The 11,925-nt window shown below is 41.9% G+C and overlaps 1 long non-coding RNA gene across 1 annotated transcript; it reads right to left on the reverse strand.

Annotated features, from left to right (window-relative positions):
• Positions 1-2,225: 2,225 nt before the first annotated feature.
• Positions 2,226-10,668, reverse strand: LOC128084448 (uncharacterized). Its single transcript, XR_008208557.1, has 2 exons — positions 9,787-10,668; positions 2,226-2,601 (listed from the first exon to the last, which is right to left on the reverse strand). It is a non-coding gene; the product is annotated as an uncharacterized LOC128084448 (long non-coding RNA).
• Between the last annotated feature and the right edge of the window lie 1,257 nt (positions 10,669-11,925).

Raw genomic sequence — 11,925 nt, forward strand, 5'->3', positions numbered from 1 at the left:
ACGGAACGGTCCTTTCTAGTTTAAAAATAATAGTAATAATAATAATGAACATTACGGTGTAAATTTTGATTAAAACTAACCTTTGCATGATCTATATGTGTTTAAATGGCAATATAAATGAAACCTAATATTGCCTTTTAAAATTATGCCTGCCTTATGATGCTGTTCATCTTCCTAAGGAAGACTCATCATTTTTCCACTGGTTCAGATGACAAGATATTTATTTGAAAAGAACTTAAATAGGGTAAAACACAACATGCAAATAACATGACATAAAGAATGTTTTCCATGCATTCATGCAACTCATGTTTACATTAAATGGAATATTCAAAGTAACGCAAAACATGCAAATGAGACAGCTTATAGTGAAGGGATTAATTTTGTTGTGAGTTGTTACTTTCAGTACTGTAAATTCCAAATTACTACCATCACATTACCCCATCAGAACATGTACAAGTATATATATGTATGTATATATATATGCAGGCACATACATTGGATAATGTGAGTTTACCCAAAGCTGATAATTTTCTCGTGCATACTCACATACCCACATTGGCACATCTTGCCTGGCTGGCTTTTAAAGTGCTAATGCTGGGTACTGTTATGATGTCTCTTGTAAAACAGAATTCTTTTGTCCAGATTACAGGATAGACAGCAGACTATTTGCTATTTAAACCTGAGTAATTAGTTCTCTATCCTGCAAGGCAGGAGAAGCAGCACACTTTTGATGCTGTTGTATTAATTCTGGTGTCCAGTTTGCAGATGAGTAAAAGCTCTTCTGTTCTTTCTAAGTATATAAAAACTAATCTGTTGTAGTAACTATGAAGAAAAATTCACCCAAACTGCTTGTCATGACAGGTGGCACTATCCACTGCAAGTGAAGCAATATCCACAAAGTCCGTTTGTTGCATTCATGGATTTTGTTGGTGTTCTGGTCTCTGTTTTGCGCATTGCTTCTCTATTTGTTATGTCTGAGACTCTAGAAATTGTTTGATTTCTGAGTCTTAAAAAGGGTTTCATTCATTATGCTTTAAGCCAGTTAAGGCTGTCTTACGATAAAGAGAAGGCCGCTTTCTTGAACATTGAGTGTTTCCATTCTTTATTGCTTCGGAAATCTCCTTGAGTTGATTACCACCATTCTAGAGGGAGATGCTCGATCTGCAGAACTCCCTGGCCATGCATGCTGCTGAACCAAATGACTTCTTCAGAGTATCACTAAAACATCCTCACTCACTCTGTGCCTGACAGATTTGTCTTGACTGTGTTTGACTCATAATGTTATTATGCAGAGGATCTCCTTTGGAATGCATACTGTACATGTAGCAGATTGTTCACACAGCAAAAAATAGATGGCTCATTGGGTGCACAAATAATTTCAGCAATGTTTTTGAGAAAATGCTTTCCTAGCCATTCTTTTTAAGTTGCATTGTGATAGGGTTATTGCTTGCAAATTAACCTTTAATGTAGTTGGCAGGTGACAAATGCACCTTGAAAATAAGTCAGGAATGACCTAACAGCTTAAAAATGGCTACAAAACAGAATCATAATATCATAGGGGCTGCAAGGGACCTCTGGAGATTGTATAGTCCAACCCAAACAATTCATTTATTCAAAAACATTCAATTTATTTCTAAAAGAAGTAAAATAAAAAGCCATAGTGATCCAAATGAACAATTTTCTTTCATTTTTAAAAAGGTAGGTCAGTATTTGATAATAACCTGGTATTTATAGGGCCTGAACAATCCACTCCAAAACAGTGCAAAGCAGAGTAAGAAAACTGTCCGTATTAGAAATGTCCTGAGAGCATGCAGGATTATCATGATGTAACTGTTGGAGAGCAGTCGTGTTCCCCTCTTTTCAATGAACAAGGAGCATCTTTGAAGTCCCGATTAAAATGGCTGTAGCCTTAAGCCAGGCAGTTGAGAGTCAGCCAGGGAAAATGAAAGTGTCTTTTGTAAAGGGGATACCACCAGGCTTAAGCTGAACTAGCCTTGTTTGCAAATGAAGGATCTGGTGCTGCTTTCAGACTTCTAATCTTGTTTTTGTTTTGTTTGTTCTTTTTTTTTTTTTTTTTTTTTTGTAAGCTTTAATCGCTGTTTGTCATTGTCTTAAAGCCAGCTGGTGTCTCTTGTTCATCAACTTTGGTAAGATGGTGCTTTGCAAGGATGTATTTATATTATAATGACCAACATTTGGTCAACCGTATTCACTCATTCACTAACTTTTTTTTTTTGTAAAATAAAGTGCTTTACTTATGAGGTGTATATAAACCTTGTACAAAAATCCTTTCCAATAATTACTATAAACTGAGTTGTAACAAATGAAATGTTGATTTTTATAATAAAACTAAGAGTGAAAAGAAAAAAAAAAAAAGAGGGGTGCGCCTCATTTTATTTCAGCATTTGAAAGAGTGGTGGCTAAAGGTGAAGTCCCATGAGTGTGTTTGCTCAGCTCTTTTAAAAGCCGGAAGATGCTCAACTCGCTGATGCTGTGGGCAGACTCTGCAAACACAGATGCGTTTTCGTGAAATACACAATTGACTTCAAGCAGTTCTATTCCTTTCCGTTATTCCATATGACAGATCGATTCATTTTGAAGCTGAAAGGAAAGTCTTCATTATTCATCACTTCAATTGGTTTATGAGAATACAAACTAGAGATGTTCGCCAAGGATATCATCACTGAAGAGATAAATTACAGTTACAAAATTTGAGGCTGCTGGCCTTTAAGTCTGTATCTAAATGTTTGCAAGGAGAACTAGATGGTTTTTCGGTATTAAAAAAAACAAAGCAAACACCCAAATCACAGTCCTCTCACTGTAATGTGTAATGGGGTAGGAAGAAGTTCTCAATGTGTAAGTTTAGCATAGAAGTTCCTACTCCATTTCCACCCCTCTAGACCATGATGTGGCTTTATATTGGAATGGATATGGCTATGGGGAGATCGTTACATCATTTGTTCTTCTACCTGGAGGCATAGGCCACGTACCACTGCTACACCTTCTCAAATAACACGCCATAAGGTGCTGCATTCATTCTACCTTGGAAAATGAGCTGTTATGTTAGAGCAGGTGGGAGCCTTGCTGCTTACTCAAAGTGCCAGTTGTGAGTTGCTGTGGAGCTGCATAAGGCACACCAGCATTCTTTTTTATTTAAACAGCAGTGGCTGCCTTGCTACAGTGTCAGTGTTGTTGTAACAGCCTGGAAGCCTGAATAGCATTCACACTGGGTTTACTGAATCTTAGTCTTTGCCAGATACAGCTGTTAAGCATCAGAGTATATCTATCTCGAATGTAGTTTTCCACAGCGCAACAGAGAGGTAGCATGGACAGACACCAGAAAGAGAAGGAGCCACCCATCACTGAGCCACTTGTGTTAAGTCTTGAAAAAACAATACTTTTTAGAAGAACGTAGTCAGCAAACACAAGCAAGTTGTGTTCCAGCTGCAGCTCTACCACGTATCTTCTCCATGCCAATTCCAAAGGCTTCAGAGATAGCAGAACTGCTGAGACTGTTTTTACCAGGCGCTAATACACAGTAAGGGATGCTGAGGTGTTTCTCATTTAAAAAATGTTCCCTGTTTGTCTTAGAAAGGAACACTTGGAAGTCCAGAAATTATTTATTTCTTTTGCATGACTGTGTCTTCCCTTGCACATGTGCATACTAGCAGAGATGAGTACAAGTGCTGGAATCCTTGCCATTCATTTTATATTAGAGGAAGGCTAACACACTGCACTTTGTTGTGGTAGGGGGTAAGAGGAAGAATGTCACTTTAGGAGTGTAAAAGATGAGACTTTTTTTGAATCCACCAGCGCCAACAATGCTTCCCCAAGGAAGGGGCGAGAATATAAAACCAGGTGCTTGCTCCTGAAGGATAACTATTCCCACACCCCTTTCCTTGGTCCATCGGATTGGGGATATATTACACATGTTGGTGGGCTTAGTGACTTTAAAACGAAAAAGGGAAACAACAAGAACAACAGCAACAAACTTTAATTTGTAAATACTCTGTGTCTCCAAAACTAACTTTATGTTGTTCAGCCTGTACCCTTCTTCAATAGCTAGCTTTGATGGAGCTAAATGTAAACCCCTTCCTTATAGGAAAGCCTGTGAGCTACCAGCCCTCTTCTGCTTCCACCATCTAGCATAAGGAAACAGCTTAACAGGAGAATGTCTGGCAACTAGATACCTACAGAAATCAGAGACTGCTTGTGTGAAGGCGTGTGGAGAATTGGGAATTGGGAAATGATTTTAAGTTGAGGGCGGGAAGATTCAGGTTGGATGTCAGGGGGAAGTTCTTTACAGAGAGAGTGGTGAGGTGCTGGAACAGGCTGCCCAGAGAGGTTGTGGATGCCCCGTCCCTGGAGGTGTTCAAGGCCAGGTTGGATGGCACCCTGGGCAGCCTGATCTAGTATTGAATGTAGAGGTTGGTGGTCCTGCATGTGGCAGGGGGTTGGAGATTCATGATGCTTGAGGTCCCTTCCAACCCTGGCCATTCTGTGATTCTGTGGAGAACATCTTTTGTGTCTGAGGCAATGGAAGGGTTTCACAGGTTGTGTTCTCTGTATAACAGTCTTGCCAGAAACTCTTAGCCCTGCTCCCTTGCCAAGAAGCTGATGGCCATCCTAACCTGCAGAACATGAGGTTGGGGAGACACAGAGAAGTGGTGTGGCTCATTAGTGTGGTAGGAATCTCAGGGGGAATAGCCTGGAAAGGGAGGAGAAGAGACCAGATTGAGCAGGTTGAGACAAAGAGCCAGAGCAATCTGGCAGAAAAGAAGGGAGTCCTGTGCTTCGTCTTCCCCCTCTGTGCTAGAAATGAACTAATCATGGCAGGGTCTGAGTGCCGTGGGGCCAGAGATGACTTAACAGAGACCCCTTCCCAGCATCCTGTTTGTACCTAGAGCAGAGAAGACAGGATGGAAGTAAAAATACTCTGCTTTTGCCTTCTCCACATCTAGGGATGGATGACAGTGGGGCAGAAGGGGCATGCTGAAGCTGGTTAGGACATTTCCTGCAAGGCTGGACCTATACTGGGACTTGGAGGTGTGCTTTGTTTCTCTGTGTCTCCATTTGGTCTTTAAAGCAGGAAAACTACTCCTCAGAAATAGAGAGGCTCTTCTGAAATGTTGACAGAGAGATAATACCTCCATGACACAGGCTGATTAGGCACTGGCACAGGCTGCACTGAGAACTGTGGATGCCTTATCCCTGGAATTTTTAGGGGTTCAGTTATTTGACACTATGAGCAACCTGATCTGATGGTGGCAACCCTGACCACAGAAGGGAGGTTGGAACTGGATGAGTTTTAAGATCCCCTCCAACCCAAGCCATTCTAGGATTCTGTAAAATTGAGTATCATAGTTTGATGAGGTAGAAAACACTACTACTCCGGGCCACATTGTCTCCCTCTTCTGATGTGAGACTAAGAACACCCTGGTGGGAAGAGCCCTTCTTGTGTACTGCCCTGACTACATTCTGGGGGATTAAATGCTTAAGACACTTCTGTGCTAGCAAGAGGTATCTGTTTCCAGGATCTGGGACTGTCTGGAGGGCAGCAGGTGATGAGATCATGCTGGAGAATATGGGCATGGTGTTAAGAATCAGCTCCAGCAGCCCTGCCTTTAGAAGGGCCATCCCTCCAAAAGCCAAATCTTGCTCAGACTCCCTGACACTTGCAGAAAACTCTAAAAAAAATTTCATGTGAGTTGTGTGTATGCACTGCTTGCTTCCTATGCTTCACTTCCCCTGGTTCTTATTATGTGAAGTACCTAATGAAAGCCAGATCTTTGCCTCCTCGGGCATTTAATGTGCTTCTGTGGCTTTGACTTTAACCGAGGCAGCCGTTGTCCCTTCTGTGAAATCCCAGTGGGCTGCTTTGGGAACAGGCACCGTGTTACTGACATGCTTACTTGGCTTCAAGTGGGTAGCAAGCAGCAGGTGAACCCTTGAGATAAAGATCTAGATCATGTGCAAATACACCCAGCACTGAAAAGCTCAGGAAGAAAGGAGCAGAAAGCATGTCCTACAGTGGGCAGGAGGTAAGTGTGTAAATTGTTTTTGAATTAAAATTTCTCATGAGGCAACAGATTCTTGAAAGGAAATTCTGTTGTATTTTTCCTAACTACGTTTTCCCTCTGTTTGCTAGAAACAAAGTCTCTGTAGCAAACAGGACTGTCTCTCCACACAGGGAGAGTGCGAACAGGAGGGAAAGAGGCTTTTTTGTGCTGCTTCAAGACACTTGGCTTCTTTTACCATGTGGATGTTTTCTCTCTTCTCATGTGATGTTTGGATCATCCTCCAGCTTTACATGGCTCCAAAAACAGAGAACCAAGAAGACACAGAAGAGATGTGATCCTCACATCCCCATCGTTTGTTTCCTTCACTTGATTTTACAGTAGTGATAAAACCCATCTCTTCCCTTGACTGTAAAAAACAACTGGCAAAGCACCTGTAAGACTAACAGCTCTTAGTAATTCAGATTCATAACTTACTGCAGGCTCTCTGAGGCCTCTAACATTTGTTTTCAAATTACCTTGCATTTGTCTTGCTGGTGTGCACCATTAGATGCTGGCACTGTAACCAGGTATGGAGGGACTGGGTCTCCTGACTGCAGCATGCAGCCTTGGAGCAATGAGAAAGAGCATTGCAGAGATGCATTTTGTTGTTTTGTTCTTGGATTGTATTGTTTTGTTTGTTTTTGTTTGTTTTGCATGATGTTTTTCCTTATTACGTAGCTGCATGAGACCACCTCATACTTGAAATGATTCCTGGACTGTTTTATTCCCATGTTATTTTGTGAAATGTAAGAGTTTGGAGAAAAATAAAAAAGCAACACTAGTAAGGGTTGTATTAAATACGAAGATCCCAGCCTTCTGCCTAAAGGTACTTCGTAAGGCTAAAAGTCCTCAGGAAGAACTGAATGCCATGTGCATCATCAAGAGTAAGGATCTACCTCTCTCTCTCTGTGTAACTGCTGCATTACAACTGCCATATCACTTCTATTTCTAGTGATTACTACATCTTTTTCTTCCAAACAGAATAAATTTCAGCTATCTGATGCATCTTTTATGTCTTTGCATTTTTGTACGAACTCGGAAGTGCTTGATGCTCCTATTCATAATTGCAACTGCTTCTACTATTTCTTGTTTGTTTTTGTTGTTTTTTTTTCTTCAAGAAAAAAAAAACCTTCACATAGTGGATTTTTGGTTTTCTGTATGGTTATATTTCTATATGCACATAAAGTTGCTGAAAGACAAATCATTTTTTTCTTCTCTGGGAACAACTACAGACAAATGCTCAGTGTTGTAGTAGCTTGGGCTGCTAGAAAGGGAGACCCTGAGGCCAGAAGATAATTAGCTGACTTGTTCTTGTTGTAAGAGGCTTAATAAGGTCTGTACCAAGTTCCTCCAAAAGGAATGGCAGGCTGATGTGCATACTGTGAACAGCACATTTATTGACATATTTGCTTTCAGCTTGCTCTGGAGTATCTGAAGATAAAACAAAATGACACTTCCCTGCCTTTCTCTTTTGGAAACCATTACTAGTAGCGGGGGAAACAGGATATTTAATGATAGTAATTACTTCATTTTTCACATTTCCCTGTTCCTTATTCCCATATGGGAGACCATGATCTCATGTCCACACGGATGTATCTTCACATGTCTACTGCTGTGTCCAAGAGAAAGCAGTCTTCACCCAGAATTACCAGTAACTTGCTTTTCATGCTGGTTATTTGCTTTTCACTGGGTGCAAGAACATTGCTCAGGGTGAGATGCTGAGCACCACTGATCTCCAGAGTAAATGAAGAGGATAAGCGCTTTGCTTGGAAACATTTGAGAGAGCAAAGAGTAGATGGACATGCTAGCCCTCCCCCGTCCAAATGTAACACAGTTTGTGAATCCTAAAACCTTTTTCAAAAGCTAAGAGTAAATAACCAACTTAGTCTTCAAAGTGATTGTGAGTCAGTCCCCTTCAAAGCATTTGCATGGATTTCTTGAAGTTTCTTTCCAGGGTGTATTCCAAACGTTTTTGTGGGAACAATAAATTCTTCCTGTGTCACATTTAATTTTGGTCCATCAGACTGGCTCTCATTTTGGTTTTTCTTCTGGCACTAAAAGCTAATTTGCCTCATTTAACTGAATGCAGAAATGGCATCCAACGTGACAGCCACTACCCACTTAATAATGGGATATTGTCTTTCCCAACTCGCACTCGCTTTAATTAAAAGCAGAGGGCTGACCCCAGCACTGAACTCTGCACTATCCCTCACTAATACTTTTACACATCGCTTCCCACTACGGCTCAGCAGAGCACATGTGACGCCTTGGATGATCAACTCTGATTGCTTGAGATTGCAGCAAGAGTTGGTATCACCTCATTTGCTGCAGCAGCCTGGCCAGTGACAAGGGGACAGATGCTGGTGATAACTCTGCAGGCTCAGAACTGGAGCAGATTTGGTCTGGGAAACATGTCCATCAGCACTCAGATTTCATGAGAGTTGGAATCAGGTGTCGAAACTTTTAGTCTTTCATGACTGTTGTTAACTCATGTCTTTTTGTGGCTAAATCTGAGATGCTGACATGAATGCTTGGCCTGCTCAGGACCTCTCTTGGTCAGCAAACTTCATGAGTTGCCTGGTGAGCTGGTAGAGCACAGCAACAGCCACCCTGGACAAATTCTGTCCCATATTTCCATAACAAATACCTCAAAACTGAAGTTCAATCTTTCAGAGTTCTTCAGGGGGAGGTAGAGGAGCTAACTCAGGACTTTGTTAAATCTGGGATTGGCAACAAAAAGCACAGAATTTGGCTGTTGTTAATGGCCTCCTTCATCTTTGTCAGAAGAAGTCTATCACAAGCAGATCAACACTTCCTCCCAACTTGGTGTCATCTGCAAACTTGCTGTAGGTGCACTCAATTCCCTTGTCCAGCTTATCAATAAAGATAACAACAGAACAGCCCCAGTACTGACCCCTGAGGAGCACCACTCCTCTGGATACACCATTTCCAGCTTTGCAGAAGGGAGAGTATAAAGGACAAAAAAAAACACATTTCACACCCACAGTGGTCAGATCAGCTAACTGTCATGCAAGCAGATGCAGGTTCAGATAGGTAGCACAGAGTGTAATTACATTTTTCCACTGCAGTGCTATGTATAATGTGTATTTAAAGTAGAAACTGCAGGAGCAGACAGAAATCTCCATTTGTAATTGTTAGCTTCCAGAAACCTAGATTCAATCTCTCTCCAGCATGTCCCAGTGATGAACTGGGCTGGATTTGCATTAGCATGTTGACTTTGCCTGGGAAGCATCTGTGCCTCCTGCTAGAACAGAGATAAGAGCCAGGTTTTGCATGCTTCTTCCAAAGGTGACCCTGGGATAGGAAGATGAAAAGAAGGCTGTCTTGAAAGTCAACACAGAGATCATATCAGCCAGCAATGATGCTGACTCCAGCAAGAAATCTTTTTGCACTCATCATTTCCATCACCCTAGGCAGGAAAATGCATTGTTTGTGCATTTGCCCAGCAAAAATGCTTTTTGCTTTGGCTGAAGCAGAAATGCAGTGGAACAAGTCATGGCACACAGGAGAAAAGTTCTGTTGGTCGATGAGGATGAGCTGCAGTAGTTCCAACCCAAGGACATATCTTAATCCATCCCACGACCTGCTGCTCTAGGTATTCTGCAACTTCTCCACAATTTCTGTCTCTCTTTCAGAGTACCACCCCTGACAAGCTCATAACAGGCAATGAACAAGCAGGCTTTAATGTTTTCTGCTCAGTTCTCACCTTTCACTCACACTTCAGTGCCTCAGCAGTGAACTTCTCACCCTGAACTTCTTCCAGGTTTTCAGACTTTGCAGCGGACGAATCTTAGACTGTAAATCCACGTTTCAGACAGTGCTGTCTCTTGGGCTATTCCCCTCATCATTCCACTGCAATTCACTTTCCGTCAACTACTGAAATGCATGTGTTCACTCTTCTCCTGTGGGAAGGAGAAAAAGGAGGAGACAGTTCTGAAAGGATGGAGGCCATGTGATACAGCAAGAAGAATTAATACTTCACCAGCCTGTTCCACAGGAAAACTGCAGCTCTACCAGCCAAGAGCCAAAAGAAATCCCTCCTCTGATGGCTGGAGCAAAGGTAAGCAGAGAAGCAAAGGAATGTTTGGTTTGGGGCAAGAACTCCAGACTGTGTTCTGCCATTTCTACATCCTGCTTCTTACTCACTGGACCAAGGGTGCTGCAGCCATGAGCCTGGGCACAGCCCATTTGTGAGTGTCTACACACATGGGCAGTGGGATCCTCTTTTCTGATGCTTTAACACCAGGAACAGCACTGGGGGCAGATTCCATTTACAGTTAGAGCTCTGGCCCATGGAGGGTGAGTTAGGTTGGAACAGCAGCTCCTGGGCTGCCCCGGGGGACCGGCTCAATTTTACACAGCCTAGAAGGCAACAGCAGGATGAGATAAATTGTGGCACTGCCTACAGAGTTCTCAGTAAAATAAGTTCATTTTAAGATTGAGTTAGCTGATAGAACAAACAGCTTAGATATGTACTAATATATATATGTGTATATATATACATATATAATTGCAGGGGGGTTGGAACTTGATGATCTTGGAAGACCTCTTCCAACCCAAGCCATTCTATGATTCCTTAATAGAAGTCCCAAACAACAATCTGTTTTAATAGTAGACCACTCTATCTTCAAAGTAACACCCCAGATTGTCACCACAGGGTCCTACAGCAATAAAGAGAGAAGTATTTCTTGTGAGACATTCAAGTAGAATGAAGGCATGGACAGGCACAGTCCTTCACGACATTGCCTCTACTCCCATAAACATCCCAGACTCACACATTTGTCTGCCACTGGCTTAGTCATCACAGATTAAAAAAGAAAACAAGGCAAGACTGGTTGAGCCAGTAGTAGAATTTTGCTAATTAATACCAGCCAGGAGCAGGGACAACGGCTTGGTGCTCAGCCTTGCTGACTGCTCCCACAATAAACCAAAACCATCATTCCAGCAAGAAGGTTACCACAGATCTCTGCCATAAAAGGAATAGGTTGCTCTTAAAATCTAACTGACGTGGATGATAAATGTAAGACTGTCTAAATAAGAAACAGCTCACTTGGCTGATTATCTGTGCTGGCCCCTACTGCTACTGAAAAAGTCCCTCTGAACTACCCAGAGCAAAATAAAAACCAGCTGAGCATCTTTTCTTAGATGGCTAGTATTCACATTCACATCCAAAATTGTCTATCTTGCTGTCTTGCTATCTTGGCTTCATTCTTGTCATGAAACTGGCCCTGAGGTACCAGATTGGGAAGGAAAGGCAAGTGTGTGTTCAGAGCTCTTAAACCTTCAGCTTAAAAATCACACTCACAAATGCAAAACTTTCACCTTCCTAAACATCAGACCGTTCTGCAAGATGAAATGTAAATAAGAGACTTCCACAGGCTAGCTCTCAACAAATGGCATGTGCCAGAAGACCAAGTCTGGTCTGCCTGTAATTAAAGTGGAATCACTTCTAGTTCTTCAGTGTCAACATCTAGTTAACAAGCTTGCTTTTGCAGCCAATCAAATTTATAATAAATAAAACAGCAGCCTCTAGTGTGAGGAAGGGCATAACACCACACAACACTTTTCATTGGAAAAAGGCATCAGACAAAGGGAAGGATGTTTTTCTCCTTAGAAAAATAACATATTGAGCTTCTGGTTAAATGCTTGTATCTCTCCCCAAATCATGCTGCCCCCCTCCACGTCAGCCCCCGTTTTGGGATATCTGAAGTGATCAGAAAGACTGAATGTTCTTAACAACTAAGAGAATCCTGGATTTGCAGTCTAGAGATGTAACAAGTGTTTCCCAAGTCGTTTGAAACAGGGAAACAAAGCTCACTCCATCATCTGTTCTCTGCCTTGTTTC

Source organism: Tympanuchus pallidicinctus, unplaced genomic scaffold (genome assembly GCF_026119805.1).
Source record: "Tympanuchus pallidicinctus isolate F22 unplaced genomic scaffold, pur_lepc_1.0 scaffold27, whole genome shotgun sequence".
Taxonomy (NCBI): domain Eukaryota; kingdom Metazoa; phylum Chordata; class Aves; order Galliformes; family Phasianidae; genus Tympanuchus; species Tympanuchus pallidicinctus.